The sequence below is a fragment of the Acanthochromis polyacanthus genome, chromosome 4 (genome assembly GCF_021347895.1).
Source record: "Acanthochromis polyacanthus isolate Apoly-LR-REF ecotype Palm Island chromosome 4, KAUST_Apoly_ChrSc, whole genome shotgun sequence".
NCBI lineage: Eukaryota > Metazoa > Chordata > Actinopteri > Pomacentridae > Acanthochromis > Acanthochromis polyacanthus.
Window position 1 is genome coordinate 2,759,277 of NC_067116.1, and position 18,395 is coordinate 2,777,671.

The following is an 18,395-nucleotide window of genomic DNA, read 5'->3' on the forward strand; positions in this document are numbered from 1 at the left end:
GACTATTGTCTGACAAACACACACACCCCTCCATACACTTCACACACACAAACAACAGAAAAATGTGTGATTTTTTTCCTTTGAGAGGAGCTGCCTCTCGTGTTCTTCCCACGCACACGCATGTTCACACACACTGACCCACACCTGCACCTTCAAAGCTGCGCTTTCAGAAACAATCACTGATGTCCCTCCCATGCACAAACACTGACATGCAACACCTTCAAATGATGACACCCTGGAGTCCCACCCCTTTCCCATGTCTCTCCCGACCATTTTTTCATTTTGATGCAAGACAGCAAAGTGAAAAGAAGGTTTTTCTACAGCAAAAGCTCTTGAGCTAATATTCTGGTTGTTCTAATGTTCTGGTTTTGCTTTGTGACATTATTATATTATTATATTATATTATTAGCATAAAATTTGGGTCAGTGTAATAAATATGGGCCAATTAATGGGTTTGATTTCAGGTCTGAGGAGAAACAGGACGAGTGCTTCTCCCTCCAACTAAATAACATCAATAAAAGCCGATATTCGTTCCACAAACAGCAGATTAATTATCCTCAGGAGGTTTGAACAAGCAGCCATCGTCTTCCTGAAGTGTGAAAGAATCCAGAATTAAACCGTAGACCTTTAATTCTGCTGTTTCTTAATAATGTGTTAAATATTCCTCTAATTACAGGAATAGAAACAAACAGAATCTGACGTTTTGTTGGATGAAGTTTTTCTCGCCTTCGTTGTTTCTCGACTCCCAAACTTTAAAGACGTTTCTGGATGTTTCTGGCAGCGTCCAATTAAAAAGCAGCGCCGCTAAATGCTGCTGCCGTTAATTAGAGCTGTCGATCCGTTACCACTGAATGACCAGAAACCATCCCATAATTATCAGAGTCATTTACATCTGCTGCTGGAACGCTTTAACCTGAACTACATTTTCAGAAGAAAAATGAAGATTTTAGTCAGTTAATTTTCATATTTTAGCAAATAACTTGATGAAAAGTGAATCGAGGCAGTTTTTCCTCCATCAGCCACAAAATAATAATTCTGAACTTATTATTTAGCTCAACTTTAAAGGTGCACACGTTGTGTTGCACACTGTCAAAACGACAAAAATAAGACAAAAAAACGACAAAAACAAGACAAAACAAAAATGAGGTAAATTGACAAAAAGGAGACACATGATAAAAACGAAATACAACATGATAAAAAAGATTAAAAAACGACAAAAATGAGACACAAAACGACAAAAACGAGTTAGAAAACAACAAAAACAAGACATAAAATGACAAAGGAGACATGACAGAAACGAGCTACGTCGAAATACAAAACAAGACACAAAACGACAAAAACGAGAACAGAAACAACAGAATTAATTCAGTGGATTCACATCACAAAAAATTAAATTAAATTTTATTGTCGTCTCAAATAAACTAACTTCATTAAACCTCCTCGTATTTGAACGTCTGTCAGCCTTCTGACACCAAATGAAGGTTTGTGTTCAGCCGTCAGGCCGATAAAAAAGCAAAGATTCAGCCGTTAGCAGCAAGCTAACACCCATGGTCATTAGCAGCTAGTTAACACCTGCAGCCTTTAGCATTGAGCTATCACCCGCGGCCGTTAGCAGCGAGCTAACACCCGCGGCCGTTAGCAGCGAGCTAACACCCATGGCCATTAGCAGCTAGTTAACACCTGCAGCCTTTAGCAGCGAGCTAACACCCGCGGCCGTTAGCAGCGAGCTAACACCCGCGGCCGTTAGCAGCGAGCTAACACCCGCGGCCGTTAGCAGCGAGCTAACACCCGCGGCCGTTAGCAGCGAGCTAACACCCGCGGCCGTTAGCAGCGAGCTAACACCCGCGGCCGTTAGCAGCGAGCTAACACCCGCGGCCGTTAGCAGCGAGCTAACACCCGCGGCCGTTAGCAGCGAGCTAACACCCGCGGCCGTTAGCAGCGAGCTAACACCCGCGGCCGTTAGCAGCGAGCTAAGACTCATGGCCGTTAGCAGCGAGCTAAGACTCATGGCCGTTAGCAGCGAGCTAACACTCAGGGCCGTTAGCAGCGAGCTAACACCTGGGGTCATTAGCAGTGAGCTAACACCCATGGCCATTAGCAGCTAACAGGATCTGAATAAAAGCAGGTGAAGTGTAAACAGAGAAGATAGAAGTGTGTTGAGATTCATCAAAGACTTCTAGCGGCATGGAAGGATGAAGAGAACTTCAGAGAAAAGGATGAGATCATTCAGGGACCATGGAGAGAGAAATCCATCAGCTGTTCTCATCATAGCGCTAACATGGATGAAGGAATTTAAACGACATCAAACCTCCAGAACGATTCTTTGGATCCAGGAAGGTTAAAAACCTCCAACAGGAGAAACTTCAGAGTTCTGCTGCAGAAAGAAAATATTAAATCTGAAGACTGATGATGAAAAACCTCAAACAAACATCTTCAGAATGTCAGCAAAGTTTCCTGATTCAGACGTTTTTATTCTGTAAACCTGAGGAAAGTTCCTCCTGAATAAACAGATTCTTCATCTCCTGGCACTCTGGGGTTTTTAATGAATCTATGCAGGGTTTCTCCTTCATATTATGAATATTTACTGACATATTTATTTTTTCAGACTTCCTGCTCTGACTGAAACTCAGTAAAGTTCAGTTTCCTGATTTAGATTCTTGACATTAAGTGAAAGATTATTTCATAAACAAAAAATTAACCAAAATATAAGAAAAGTGCTGCTGCTAATAGATGATTCTGCTGCTTTACTTTCTCCAAATGAGCACAACTAAAGATTAAAATCAAGAAAACGGTGAATTAATAAAGATTGAAAACAGCAGGAAGTGACTTTTCAAAACTCTGAAATTCAGTTTTTATTCATTATGTGGATGTGCAGGATTAGAACAGGAAGATTTTTTTCTAAAAATCTACAATAACTTTAGCATATTTAATGAATCAGTGCAGAGTTTTACCTTGATACTGTGAATATTTCAGAGTTTCAGGAGCTTAAAGTACGTTTACTTTCCACTAAATATCAAATTCAGCTTCAGTAAAATTCAGTTTCCTGGTCCAGACTCCTGATTATTCCACATAAAATCCACCAAATCTGAGAAAAGTTCCCATCTAGCCCCTCTGAACCAGCTGTTAAATAAAGCTCTTTGAAATATGATCAATAAAACATATTTATTTTCGGCTGATTTTAAAATCTACAGTAACTTTAGTGTATTGAATGAGTCAGAGCAGTTTTACCTTCATATATTCACTTATATTCATATTTTCAGAGTAATATTTCTGTTTTCTGAATAATATTTATTTTTTGAGAATAATATTTATATTTTCAGAGTTAAATTTATATTTCCAGAATAATTTTTATATTTTTAGAATAATATTTATATTTTATGAGTAATATTTATATTCACACAATAAAATGTATATTTCCAGAAAAATATTCATATTTTTAAAGTAATTTTTAGATTTCCAGAATAATATTTATATTTCCAGAATAATATTTGTATTTTATGAGTTATATTTATATTTTCAAGGTTAAATTTATATTTATAGAATAATATTGATATTTCCAGAGTAATATTCATATTTTTAAAGTAATATTTATATTCACACAATAAAATGTATATTTCCAGAAAAATATTCATATTTTTAAAGTAATTTTTAGATTTCCAGAATAATATTTATATTTCCAGAGTAATATTTGTATTTTTAGAATGAAGGATGACTCAGTAAAGTCCAGTTTCGTGACTCAGACTTGTGTCTTTAGATGAATTTTTTGACTCTGAGTCGACCGTCGGGTCCTTCGGCCTCCCTCTCCTCCTCCTCTGGAAGTGGGCGATCGAGCCCTGTTGCTAGGATACGGAGCGGGGCTGTTTAACGGGAGGCTGATGCTAACAAACCGAGGCGCTGAAGCGTCGCCAACGTGTCACTGATCGACGACGTCCAGATCCATGAGAGGAACCAGGAAGAGTTTATAATTCTTCACCCGGCCTGCAGGGGGCGCCGTCCTCTATTCTCCATTCTGCATGCCTTCATGGGAGGCATTAATAAAGCACTAAAGCTCCGTCTGCATTCAGGTGCTTCAGGTCGACTTTGTTAAAGTGACTTTTTCCTCCCATCCATCAGCCGCCCAGTAATTACCTCCAGGATTAAAACGGATTGCTCTGATCCCACACCTTCCCCCATTAGGTTCTCTGCAGCAGGAAGTCTGCAGAAAGAAGGGACGCACGGAAAATCTGGGATTAGCTTTTTACTCGTTTCTCATCTTTATGAATATTCAGAAAACAAGTTAGGAGGAAAGAAAGAAGAGAGACCAGACACAACGATTTAAAACCAGTAAAACACCAGTAAGAAGGAGTAAAATCACCTTAAAATAAAACGTAGAGCCTCTAAAACCAGGAAGAGGAAAGAAAGAAGAACGACCAGTGCAAAGATTTAAAACAGTCAGGAGGAATAAAATCACCTTTAAACAGGATGTAGAACCTCAGCGTTAAAACCAGTTAAAAACCAGTCAGAACAGGAGATTCATCTTAGTCCAGGCTCCCAGTGTGACCAAAACCACAAGAACATGATGAAAAAAATGAAAACCAAGACAAAACATGACAAAAATAAGACAGAAAACAACAAACACGAGACACAAAATGACAAAAACAAGAAAACGACAAAAATGAGACACAAAACGACAAAAATGAGACACAGACTGACAAAAATGAGACAAAACGACAAAAACGAGACAAAACGACAAAAATGAGACACAAAACAACAAAAATGAGACACAGAACGACAAAAATGAGACTCAAAATGACAAAAATGAGACTCAAAATGACAAAAATGAGACACAAAACGACAAAAATGAGACAGAACGACAAAAACGAGACAGAACGACAAAAATGAGACTCAAAATGACAAAAATGAGACAGACTGACAAAAATGAGACAAAACGACAAAAACGAGACAAAACGACAAAAATGAGACACAGAACGACAAAAATGAGACAAAACGACAAAAATGAGACACAAAACAACAAAAATGAGACACAGAACGACAAAAATGAGACTCAAAATGACAAAAATGAGACACAAAACGACAAAAATGAGACTCAAAATGACAAAAATGAGACACAAAACGACAAAAATGAGACTCAAAATGACAAAAATGAGACACAAAACGACAAAAATGAGACAGAACGACAAAAATGAGACTCAAAATGACAAAAATGAGACAGACTGACAAAAATGAGACAAAACGACAAAAACGAGACAAAACGACAAAAATGAGACACAGAACGACAAAAATGAGACAGAACGACAAAAATGAGACAAAACGACAAAAATGAGACACAGAATGATAAAAATGAGACACAAAACGACAAAAATGAGACACAAAACGACAAAAACGAGACAAAACGACAAAAACGAGACAAAACGACAAAAATGAGACACAAAACAACAAAAATGAGACACAGAACGACAAAAATGAGACTCAAGATGACAAAAATGAGACACAAAACGACAAAAATGAGACTCAAAATGACAAAAATGAGACACAAAATGACAAAAATGAGACTCAAAATGACAAAAATGAGACACAAAACGACAAAAATGAGACAGAACGACAAAAATGAGACTCAAAATGACAAAAATGAGACAGACTGACAAAAATGAGACAAAACGACAAAAACGAGACAAAACGACAAAAATGAGACACAGAACGACAAAAATGAGACAAAACGACAAAAATGAGACAGAATGATAAAAATGAGACACAAAACAACAAAAATGAGACACAAAACGACAAAAACGAGACAAAACGACAAAAATGAGACACACCTCAACGTTAACACCAGGAGAAGTAAAGACGTGTTTCCAGTCACCTTGGACTGTTCTGGAGTCCATCTGGACCGTTTTAGCATCAATCTGTTCAGTTTTTCAGTCATTACCTCCACCAAGGAGGTTATGTGACACCCAGCGTCTGTCCGTCTGTCTGTCTGTTAGCAAGATAAGTCAAACACACCTGGGCAGATTCACATGAAATTTTGAGGGGATGTAGACTATGGTAAGAGGAAGAGCTGATTTAATTTTAGTGGCAATCCGGAAAGGATCCTGGATTCTGGATCACTTTGAATTTTTTAGTATGTTTTAGTATGTGGTCCAAAATAGGACAAAAACATCATAGGTTAGTATGTCGTCCAACAGATTGGAGCAAGGTGTCCAGATAGCTCAACTGGTTAGGAAGGTGATTCATAAACAGAACTGTGTCAGAGACGCAGGTTTGATTCCAGCTCATGATCCTTTACTGCATGGGTTTCCTGTTTTCCTCTCTGTCCTTGGCGGAGGTCTGAACTCTCTGAGTGCTTTTCTAGTTCTAGATGTTTTCAGTCACTCTGGAATAGCTTGGCTGATGTAATTCCTTATTATTGGGTTGTCCAAATAGCTCTCTTAAACATCTACATTTGATCCAAATCGCTGCTGCGAGAGTACTGACAGGAGTTAGCAAAAGAGATCATATTTCCCCTATACTTGCTTCTCTTCTTTGGCTTCCTGTTAAATCCAGAACAGAATTTAAAATCCTTCTTCTGACATATAAAGCTCTTAATAACCAATCTCCATCATATCTTAAAGATCTGATAGTACCTTATTATCCTAGTAGAACTCTTCGCTCTCAAACTGCAGGCTTACTTGTTGTTCCTAGAATTTCTAAAAGTAGAATGGGAGGCAGAGCCTTCAGTTATCAGCTCCTCTCCTGTGGAACCTGCTCCCAGTTTGGGTTCTGGAGGCAGACACCCTCTCTATTTTTAAGACCAGGCTTAAAACGTTCCCACTGAGCTATGCCGCCCCATGGTCACTGAAGTGAAACAAACACCTGATGAATGAAATCCTCTGAGGACCTCACAGTATCCCTGACTTACTGTGAGTAGTTTATTTAATGTGAATAATAATATTTTAGCTTCACACTAAACATCCACAGACGCATTCAGAGCTGAGGAGGAAAAACAAACAGTGGAATTTTACACAATTTTTATTGTTAATTCAACATATTTGTTGGCTTATTTTTAAAATTCACGTAACAAATAAAATAAAATAAAAAAAGCAGGGTTTAACTTTTCACGTGACTCTTCTGCACAGAATGGACCAATCATACGCCGCCTACTGCAGCTACATAGAAGAATAGGAGTAAAATACAACAACAGCAGAGTAAGCAAACTCTATAATAAACAAATAAATGAACAGCAGAGTAAATAAACTGTAGAATAAATGAATGAATGATTTTGTCATTCAGTGAACTTACTGGAAGCTTCTACAAAAACAAACAGTAACAGATAATAGGGAGTGAAGAAGAAAGGATTATTTACTGATTGTAAAGACATGGACAACAACAACAATGATAAAAGAATAATCACATCAAAAACAACAATAACAACATAAACAACAATAGCAGCAACAAAAACAACAAGAACAGTAAATATAATTTGTCAGTTGTCATAATAAATCATGATAATAAGCAATAATGACATTTATGTTTTGTTTTGCTCTCTTTTAGTGCATTTTTCTCCATTTTTAAACACTTTTATTTACGTATTTATTTCTGTATTTATGTCTATATGTATTTGTTTTTTGTGTCAGTGAGAGGAGCTGGATGGATTCTGCTGCTGTTTTCTGGGTTAAAGTGCAGATATAAATATAAATATAAGGAGCTGAATCACAGTGAAGGTTAACTGCTCCATTAACAGAGACGTGATCAGAGAATAAAGAGCAGGTGGAGGGCGGAAACAGACGGTAAACAGACGGTAAGATGAGGGAGGAACATGCTAAGATCACACATGTTGTTTCCATGTTCCTATTTGTGGCCCACAGAGCTCAGCTCTAATTACTGAACAAACTGGAGGATTCTCTGGGCCATAAATATGTAAATGTCTGATTGTTGTTTTATTTACAGCAGCTTTAAACTGTCTGATGAATAAATCCTCCTTCATGGATTCTAAACAACTGTAATCAGATTACTGATGAACTGCTGACTGGATTGACCTTCTGTAATCTGATGTTGTGTAATTCAATTCAATTCAATTCAATTCAATTTTATTTATATAGCGTCAATTACAGTCAAATCGTCTCAAGACGCTTTACAGAACCCAAATGCCTGACCCCCAGAGCAAGCCCAAAGGAGACAGTGGCAGGAAAACACCCTTTTAACAGGGAAGAAACCTCGAGCAGAACCCGGCTCTATATAGGGGGGACCCATCTGCCTGCTGGCCGGGGGGGTTGAGAAGGACAGAAGAGGGCAAGGGGGAGGGATGGGAGAAGAGGGAGGGGTGGGAAAGCAAGGAAAACACAACACACATTTGGATACATGCATGACAGGATATGTGACACAGACAAAGTATAAGCTAACATTGAAAACTGACTCATAGTTTACTCTGATGATGTACGGCTCTGACATTAAACATACTCCATATATAGCTAGCAGTAAAATTCAAACAGTATGTAAGTTAGCATAACAGTATAGTGAAGGCAATGCAGAGTTGACTGGTGGAAAAAGGGAGCTGGAAGCAGAGGGCTGGAGGAAGGTCAGCAGCAGCATCCCACTCCTGGTCAAAAATAACTCCAAGATTCCTCACAGTAGTACTGGAGGCCAATGTGATGCCATCCAGAGTAACTATTTGCTTTGAAAGCGAGTTTCTAAGATGTTTGGGGCCAAATACAATGACTTCAGTTTTGTCTGAATTTAGCAGTAGGAAGTTAAAAGTCATCCAGGTTTTAATGTCCTTAAGACAATCTTGCAGTCTAGCTAACTGATCAGTTTCATCTGGCTTCATAGATAAATACAATGGTGTGTCATCTGCATAACAATGGAAGTTAATACAATGCTTCCTAGTAATATTGCCTAAAGGAAGCATGTATAATGTGAAAAGTATCGGTCCTAAGACAGAACCCTGAGGAACTCCATGATTAACTTTAGTATGCTCAGAAGAGTTATTGTTGACATGCACAAACTGGAACCTATCTGATAAGTAGGATTTAAACCAGTCCAGTGCTGTCCCTTTAATGCCAATTGAATGTTCTAGACGCTGTAATAAAATTTTGTGGTCGATTGTGTCAAACGCTGCACTAAGATCTAACAAAACAAGTATAGAGACTAGTCCATTATCTGATGCTATGAGAAGGTCATTAGTAACTTTCACCAGAGCTGTTTGTCTCTGTGTATCTTTTGTTTGCTGTAATACACATCAATACAGACATCACATCCCATAATACACATCAATACAGACATCACATCCCATAATACACATCAATACAGACATCACATCCCATAATACACGTTTATACAGGAACACATGCATGTGAAGACGCATATACACAGTAAAAAGTAAAAGATGATTGTATTTTTCCTGATTGTAGTTTTTCCAGTTGTAGTTTTCTGGTTGTAGTTTTTCTGGTTATACTTTTTCCAGTTGTATTTTTCCTGATTGTAGTTTTTGTGCTTGTATTTTTCCTGATTGTAGTTTTTCTTGTTGTAGTTTTTCTGACTGTATTTTTTTCCGGTTGTAGTTTTTCTGGTTGTAATTTTTCAGGTCATATTTCTCCTGATTGTAGTTTTTCAGATTGTAGTTTTTCTGGTTGTAGTTTTTCTGACTGTAGCTTTTCTGTTTGTAGTTTTTCCAGTTGTAGTTTTTGTGACTGCAGTTTTTCTTACTGAATTTATATTTTGTCCTGATATTTTATTAATTTATTTGTTGTTTCAGCCAACATGTAAATCAAACTGAAACTGTTCTTTCCTTCTTTAATTTTCTTAGATACAACAAGTCTATGTACATTTTTTCTGTCAAATTACAAGAAATACCTGAAAAAGAGATTTAAATCTGGTAAAAAAAATAGTGAAAATATGAGAAATGTGTTACATTCATGAATTTTAACAGAATTTTAATGACAATAATAATAAATAATGAATGATCCTTGATTTTTTTTAAAATGAAGATTTTTAATGTAGTTTTTGTCTTATATCTGTATTTTTTATGAATAAATGAAACTGTTTTTACTGATTATTTAAATCTGCTATAAATGTCTTTTATGGATAATTGTGTGTTCACTTTGCAGGTTTTTAAAAATTGTTAATTTTTAAGAACCTTATAATACGCCACATCTGCAAGATTTATTTGAGCTTTTTTTAATGATATATTTTTGACTGTATGTTTAGTTTTACAGACAAAAGTCATCCTGAACGCTTAAAAACACCTTAAAGCTAAAAATCACGGCTTAAGTTTCATATTTTATTTAAATTTGATCAAAAACACATGAAAACAACTGCACTGTAAAAATGTTCTTTTTATTTTTACGGTAAATTCGGGCAGAACGCTGCTGTAAACATTTTATTCATTCATGGTGAACAAATCTATTGATATTGTTGATTTCATGGTTAAAAATCTGCTTCATTCCTGATTTTACTGTTAGAAAAAGTTCTGAAAATTTACATGAAAACACCAAATAAAATACAGTTTGTTTAACCAATTGCAAATATTACAGCATTTTTCCATCATCAGCACGTTTAACGTGTGTTTTCAGTAAAAACTGCAGTTATAGCTGTCAGAAATATTGACCATATGTCCGTTATTAACACAAAACTACATCAACCTGAACTGAATTTTATTTTACATGAAATAAATACAAAATGTTATTTTTAACAAATTGTGGGTGTTTCCATTTTCAGTTCATACATTTTACTGTGAAAATAAATCACCAGACTGATGCTGAATATTACAACATGTTTCTATTAAAGAGCTGCAAACGGAAAAAATGTAAAAATACACTTTTCTCCTGATTAATTTATTTGCAGTGATCAGTGTTAAATAAACTGTTTGAGTTCACAGATTTTTACCGTGAAATTTAGGAGCATTTTTTACAGTGTGATTTCTGACAGTTTACCTCCAGAATAATCCAGATTTACTCACAGATATCCACGAGGTTCTGATAAACACCTCCAGACCTGCAGCAGCTCAGGCATGGAGCTTCCTTCTTTCTCTGAACAAACAGCAACAGAATGATGGCGGCGCTGCTCCTTCATACATCACGCTGATCACCATGGCGACACGCTGGATACTGTACCGGACAGTCGGCTATTAGCAGCCGGATAATGTGGATGATTCATCACCGAGGACGACCAATCGCTACATCACCTCAGTCAGCCGTCTCCTCCTCCTCCTGATCAGCTGATGAGGAGGAGGATGGAGGAGGGTGGAGGCCAGAGGAGGAGGATGGAGGAGGATGGAGGCCAGAGGAGGAGGATGGAGGCCAGAGGAGGAGGATGGAGCCCAGAGGAGGAGGATGGAGGAGGATGAAGGCCAGAGGAGGAGGATGGAGAAGGAGGAGGAGGATGGAGGAGGAGGAGGAGGATGGCGGCCAGAGGAGGAGGATGGAGGCCAGAGGAGGAGGAGGAGGATGGAGGCCGGAGGAGGAGGATGGAGGCCGATGGAGGCCAGAGGAGGATGGAGGAGGATGGAGGAGGAGGAGGATGGAGGCCAGAGGAGGAGGATGGAGGCCAGAGGAGGAGGATGGAGGAGGAGGATGGAGGCCAGAGGAGGATGGAGGCCAGAGGAGGATGGAGGCCAGAGCAGGAGGATGGAGGCCGATGGAGGAGGATAGAGGCCAGAGGAGGATGGAGGAGGATGGAGGCCAGAGGAGGATGGAGGCCAGAGGAGGAGGATGGAGGCCAGAGGAGGAGGATGGAGGTCGATGGAGGCCAGAGGAGGATGTAGGCCGATGGAGGCCAGAGGAGGATGGAGGAGGATGGAGGAGGAGGAGGATGGAGGTCAGAGGAGGAGGATAGAGGCCAGAGGAGGAGGATGGAGGAGGAGGATGGAGGCCAGAGGAGGAGGAGGAGGATGGAGGCCGGAGGAGGAGGATGGAGGCCGATGGAGGCCAGAGGAGGATGGAGGAGGATGGAGGAGGAGGAGGATGGAGGCCAGAGGAGGATGGAGGAGGATGGAGGAGGAGGAGGATGGAGGCCAGAGGAGGAGGATAGAGGCCAGAGGAGGAGGATGGAGGAGGAGGATGGAGACCAGAGGAGGATGGAGGCCAGAGGAGGATGGAGGCCGATGGAGGCCAGAGGAGGATGGAGGAGGAGGAGGATGGAGGCCAGAGGAGGAGGATAGAGGCCAGAGGAGGAGGATGGAGGAGGAGGATGGAGGCCAGAGGAGGATGGAGGCCAGAGGAGGATGGAGGCCGATGGAGGCCAGAGGAGGATGGAGGCCGATGGAGGAGGATAGAGGCCAGAGGAGGATGGAGGCCAGAGGAGGATGGAGGCCAGAGGAGGAGGATGGAGGCCAGAGGAGGATGGAGGAGGATGGAGGCCAGAGGAGGATGGAGGCCAGAGGAGGATGGAGGAGGATGGAGGCCAGAGGAGGAGGATGGAGGCCAGAGGAGGAGGATAGAGGCCAGAGGAGGAGGATGGAGGCCAGAGGAGGAGGAGGAGGATGGAGGCCGATGGAGGCCAGAGGAGGATGGAGGAGGATGGAGGAGGAGGAGGATGGAGGCCAGAGGAGGAGGATAGAGGCCAGAGGAGGAGGATGGAGGAGGAGGATGGAGGCCGATGGAGGCCAGAGGAGGATGGAGGCCGATGGAGGCCAGAGGAGGATGGAGGCCGATGGAGGCCAGAGGAGGATGGAGGCCGATGGAGGCCAGAGGAGGATGGAGGCCAGAGGAGGATGGAGGCCGATGGAGGCCAGAGGAGGATGGAGGAGGATGAAGGCCAGAGGAGGAGGATGGAGGCCGGAGGAGGAGGATGGAGGCCGATGGAGGCCAGAGGAGGATGGAGGAGGATGGAGGCCAGAGGAGGATGGAGGCCAGAGGAGGATGGAGGTCGATGGAGGCCAGAGGAGGAGCATGGAGGCCAGAGGAGGAGGATGGAGGCCAGAGGAGGAGGATGGAGGCCAGAGGAGGAGGATGGCGGCCGATGGAGGCCAGAGGAGGATGGAGGAGGATGGAGGCCAGAGGAGGAAGACAGAGGCCAGAGGGGGAGGATGGAGGAGGAGGAGGATGGAGGCCAGAGGATGAGGATGGAGGCCAGAGGAGGAGGATGGAGGAGGAGGAGGATGGAGGATAAGGGCCAGAGGAGGACGATGGAGGCCTTCAGTCATAGCTGCCAGCTCCTCGTGTTTCCAGAAGCCTCAGCTCTGCTCTAATTGGAGTAATGAATGAATGTGAGGTAAGTCTCAGCTGCAGCTCTGACAGATCAATGCTCCTCACCTCAATCCAGGAGAACATCCTCTAATGGTTCCCTCTGGGATGTCCTCCCTCCACACTCTTATTTATTTATTTATTTCATCTTTTCTCTCTCCTCCTCTTGGACTGTAACAAACACTTTTAATGATCTGCCTGAGGATCAGCAGCCAGAGGAAGACGAGGATTCTTCATCTTGTCGTCCAGACGATAGCCTTCTCCTTCATTCAGGACTTCTGTCTTCATGAGGAGGATTCTCTGATCTCCCCTTCACATCGTCTTAGAGCTCTTATTTTGAAAATGTGGCTTCAAGATTAGATCCTGAAACCATCAGCGCCTCCAATGGAGCAGAAAGAGAACCCTGCGGACAACCAAGGAGGTGTGGCTAGACGAGCGAAGTGTCCTGGCAGGTTGGTAAATTGCCAACAGCTCTGAGATGTGTGGGGGGGGGGGCACGCCCATTTATGGCCATAAACACGAACACCAGGACCTTGTACTGGACTCTAAAACGCACCGGAAGCCAGTGGATCACTTGAAGGACCGGAGTGATGTGTGAGTATTTTGAGGAGTTGGAGATGAGACGTGCTGTTGCGTTTTGAACCAACTGAAGTTTATGGAGGAGTGAGTGATTAAGTCCAACGTAAAGGGCATTACAATAGTCAATCCTCGAGCTGATGAAAGCGTGAGCAGCCTTTTCCAAATCTGCCCAGGACAGGAATGGCTTAACCCTTCTCAGGAGCCTCAGTTGGAAAAAGCTCGCCCTTACAACTGAACTGATCTGCTTCTCATAGTTAAGCCCCTCGTCAAAAATGACACCCAGATTCCTCACAGCAGAAACAAATTGTGGTGTGGATGAACCAAAATCAGGGGAACTACGGGTTGGGTCAGGACTGAAGAGAATGTAGTCAGTCTTTCCCTCATTAAAATGGAAGAAGTTCTGGGACAACCACTGTTTGACGGAATGGAGACAGTTATTGAGAGGGTCTTACACAGAGTGATCATTATGGATAACTGGAAGATAGATTTGGAGATCATCAGCGTAGACATGAAATTGGATGTTGTGACTGGAGATGAGTTGACCAAATGGGAACATACACAGTGAAAACAAAATGGGACCAGAATGGAGCCTTGAGGCACTCCAGACGAGAGAGGAGCAACAGAAGAGGCAAAATCATTTATATGTACTGCAAAGGACAACCAGCTGTGACTATCAGTATTATGGGATGTATCCCATAATAGGACTTCTGGGTAAACTTTAAGGCTGGTTTTGTGTCTGTTTGTGGTATTTTTTGTGTCTATTTGTGGTAGTTTTGTGTTTATTTGAGGTAATTTTGTCTATTTGAGATGTTTTGTGTCTGTTTGTAGCTATTTTGTGTTTATTTGTGGTAGTTTTGTGTCTATTTGTGGTAGTTTTGTGTTTATTTGTGGTTATTTTGTGTCTGTTTATGGTTATTTTGTGTTTATTTGTGGTAGTTTTGTGTTTATTTGTGGTTATTTTGTGTCTGTTTGTGGTTATTTTGTGTTTATTTGTGGTAGTTTTGTGTTTATTTGTGGTAGTTTGTGTTTATTTGTGGTTATTTTGTGTCTGTTTGTGGTTATTTTGTGTCTATTTGTGGTTATTTTGTGTTTATTTGTGGTAGTTTTGTGTCTATTTGTGGTAGTTTTGTGTTTATTTGTGGTTATTTTGTGTCTGTTTATGGTTATTTTGTGTTTATTTGTGGTAGTTTTGTGTCTATTTGTGGTAGTTTTGTGTTTATTTGTGGTAGTTTTGTGTCTGTTTGTGGCTATTTTGTGTTTATTTGTCATGTGCCTGTTTGTGGTTATTTTGTGTTTATTTGTTGTAGTTTTGTGTCTATTTGTGGTAGTTTTGTGTTTATTTGAGGTAATTTTGTCTATTTGAGATGTTTTGTGTCTGTTTGTGGTAGTTTTGTGTTTATTTGTGGTAGTTTTGTGTTTATTTGTCGTGTGCCTGTTTATGGTTATTTTGTGTTTATTTGTGGTAGTTTTGTGTCTATTTGTGGTAGTTTTGTGTTTATTTGTGGTAGTTTTGTGTCTGTTTGTGGCTATTTTGTGTTTATTTGTCATGTGCCTGTTTGTGGTTATTTTGTGTTTATTTGTTGTAGTTTTGTGTCTATTTGTGGTAGTTTTGTGTTTATTTGAGGTAATTTTGTCTATTTGAGATGTTTTGTGTCTGTTTGTGGTAGTTTTGTGTTTATTTGTGGTAGTTTTGTGTTTATTTGTCGTGTGCCTGTTTGTGGTTATTTTGTGTTTATTTGTTGAAGTTTTGTGTCTATTTGTGGTAGTTTTGTGTTTATTTGAGTCCATTTTGTCTATTTGAGATCTCTTGTGTTTGTTTGTGGTTATTTTGTGTCTGTTTGAGAGGGAGAACGAGATGCTGTGAGATCGCGAGATTCTGCGAGAAGTGACAAAAATTCAACATGGCGGCCCCCAGCTGCTAGATTAGAAGTAAACAAATCGCCGTTTTCTCGACTAATTTATATTAAAAAAACAACCTAAGTAGCCTGCTCAAGATCGCAGAAGTAGAGCTAAAAGTGGAGGACCTCGAGAGATTCATCGACGACTGCTTCATCCGGTGCACGATGGAGGAACCAGCCACCCAGACCACAAACCCAAACAAGAGGAAGAAGGCCGACTCCGCGACTGACACACAAGACCTGCAGACCACGGATATCCAGGTAAGTGTTCTTGAATCTATTAATTAAAAACTCGATATCCTTGGTCTGCTTCACCAGGAGATTAAGGACCTGAAGGCAACCCTGGAGTTCACTCACCAGCAGATAGAGGACCTGCAGAGAGACAACTCAGAACTCCGGTCCACGCTGACAGCCGTCACTTCAGAGGTGAGTACACTTAAAAAGAAATCAAAACCCTGAAGGAGACCGTCCTGGACATTCAGTCGAGGAGTATGCAGGAAAACCTGATCTTCTCTGGCATCGCTGAATCCACACCGGATAATCCAGAGTCCCTGGTTAAAAACTTCATGGTGTCAGCGCTTAAAATCCCTGCGGACACGGTTAAAAACATCACTTTCCACCGCATCCACCGGACTTGGACCCCGAGGAGGAAACCGCCCCCGTCCTATCGTCGCAAAATTCGAGCACTTCCAACAGAAAGTGCTTGTAAGGAGCAAAGGACGGGAGCTGAAAGGTACGTCTTACGGAATGAATGACCAGTTTCCCAGAGAAATAAACGAGAGGCGCAAAGTTTTATACCCCATCATGAAAGAACACAGGCAGAAAGGTAAACGGACCGCACTAGTTGTAGACAAACTATACATAGATGGGCAGTTATTTCAGGAAACTTCCATTACCCTCTGGCTCTTCTAATAATAATAATAATAATGATAATAAAGACTTAAACACTTAGTATACCACTTATTAATTTAGTTTAGAAAACGTAATAAAAAAAATCAAAATCACATGAATGTAAATGTGTCACCCTCCCTATCTACACTCCCCACTGGAGAACCCCCTCCTCCTCCTCCTTTTCTGTCTCTCCCTCTCTATATGTCTCCCTTTACCCCTCTCCCCCTCTCACACACTCACCCCCCTCATTTTCACTTACACCCTATGTACCCCCCATGTTTATTGTGCTTCTATGTTTTATAATGTGTTTGTTGATAATGTTTCAGGCAATGTTGTGCTATTATATAATGTATATATAGATCCTGACTTGCTATGTACATCGTTCTCCAACGCCCACAGCTCACAGACAGCAACAAACAGCTCACAAGGACACACACAGACGATACTCTATGTTGCGATTTATTCAATGACTGAACATCTCTCTTTATGTTCAAGTTAAATATTGTATCCTGGAATGTTCATGGCATACGCTCACAAACAAAAAGAGTTAAAATTATGGATTATGTCTCCAAATTAAAAGCAGACATTTTGCTCCTCCAAGAAACGCATTTAGTAGAATCAGAAGAAAAATCTCTATTAGATTGTAATTATAATATCATCTTTTCATCTTGTTATAACAGCAGACAAAGAGGGTCTCCATTCTAATCCATAAGAGAGTACCATTCACTTTAAATAGCACAGTAACGGACTCAGAGGGCAGATATACTATTATCCAGGCAACAATCTTTAATAAATTATATTCAATTGTTAATCTGTACGCCCCAAATAATGATGACCCAGCCTTCTTTCATGTGGTTTTCTCCCACTGAGCAGACTCATCTGCTAACTCAACAACCATTATCGGTGGCGACTTCAACATAGTATTAAACCCGTCACTAGATCGATCTAATAGTCCAATACATGCAAAACAACCACAATCAGCTAAAGTCATGCAGGATTATATGAAAGATTTTGGACTAGAAGATGTCTGGAGACTCAAAAACCCAACAAAGAGGGACTATACCTTTTTCTCTCAGGTGCACCAAACATTTTCAAGAATTGACTTTTTCCTCTCAAATAACTCTATCGCACACAAAGCTACTACTAAAATTCACCCAATCATTATCAGCGACCACGCACCAATATCTCTCAGCCTGCAGACAGATTCCATCCCTAAACCTCCTCTGACTTGGCGCCTAAACATCTCTCTACTCGAAGACCAGGAATTTGATCGAATAATAAGAAGTGAGTGGGCAGACTTTCTAAAAAACGATGACTCCAACGATGTATCTCCATCTTTACTTTGGGAAACTGGAAAAGCCGTAATCAGAGGCAAAATAACATCGTACTCCTCGTACCAGAAAAAAAAGGATCAACAACTACAGGAAGAAATTGAGGAAAAAATTAAAGAACTTACAGAGAACTATGCAATAAATCCAAGTGATCAATTATGGTCTGAACTACAAAATGTTAAACTAAAACTCGATAATATCTTATCAAAGAAAACAGAGTTCTTATTACAACAGCTGAGATATAATAATTTTGAACACAACAATAAATCAGGAAAATGTCTTGCGAACCAACTCCAGCGCAATAAAGAAAAATCCTTCATAACAGCAATTCAGGATCCCTCAGGAAAATACACTCAGTCACCCCAGGAAATTAATCAGACTTTCTATAATTATTACCGGAGTTTATACTCATCAACAGTCAACCCAAAGAAGAAGATATTCATAACTTTCTTGACAATCTAAACTTGCCCGAATTAACATCAGATCACAGAGACACACTAGATGCTCCATTGTCTATCAAAGAGTTACAGTGTGCATTAGAC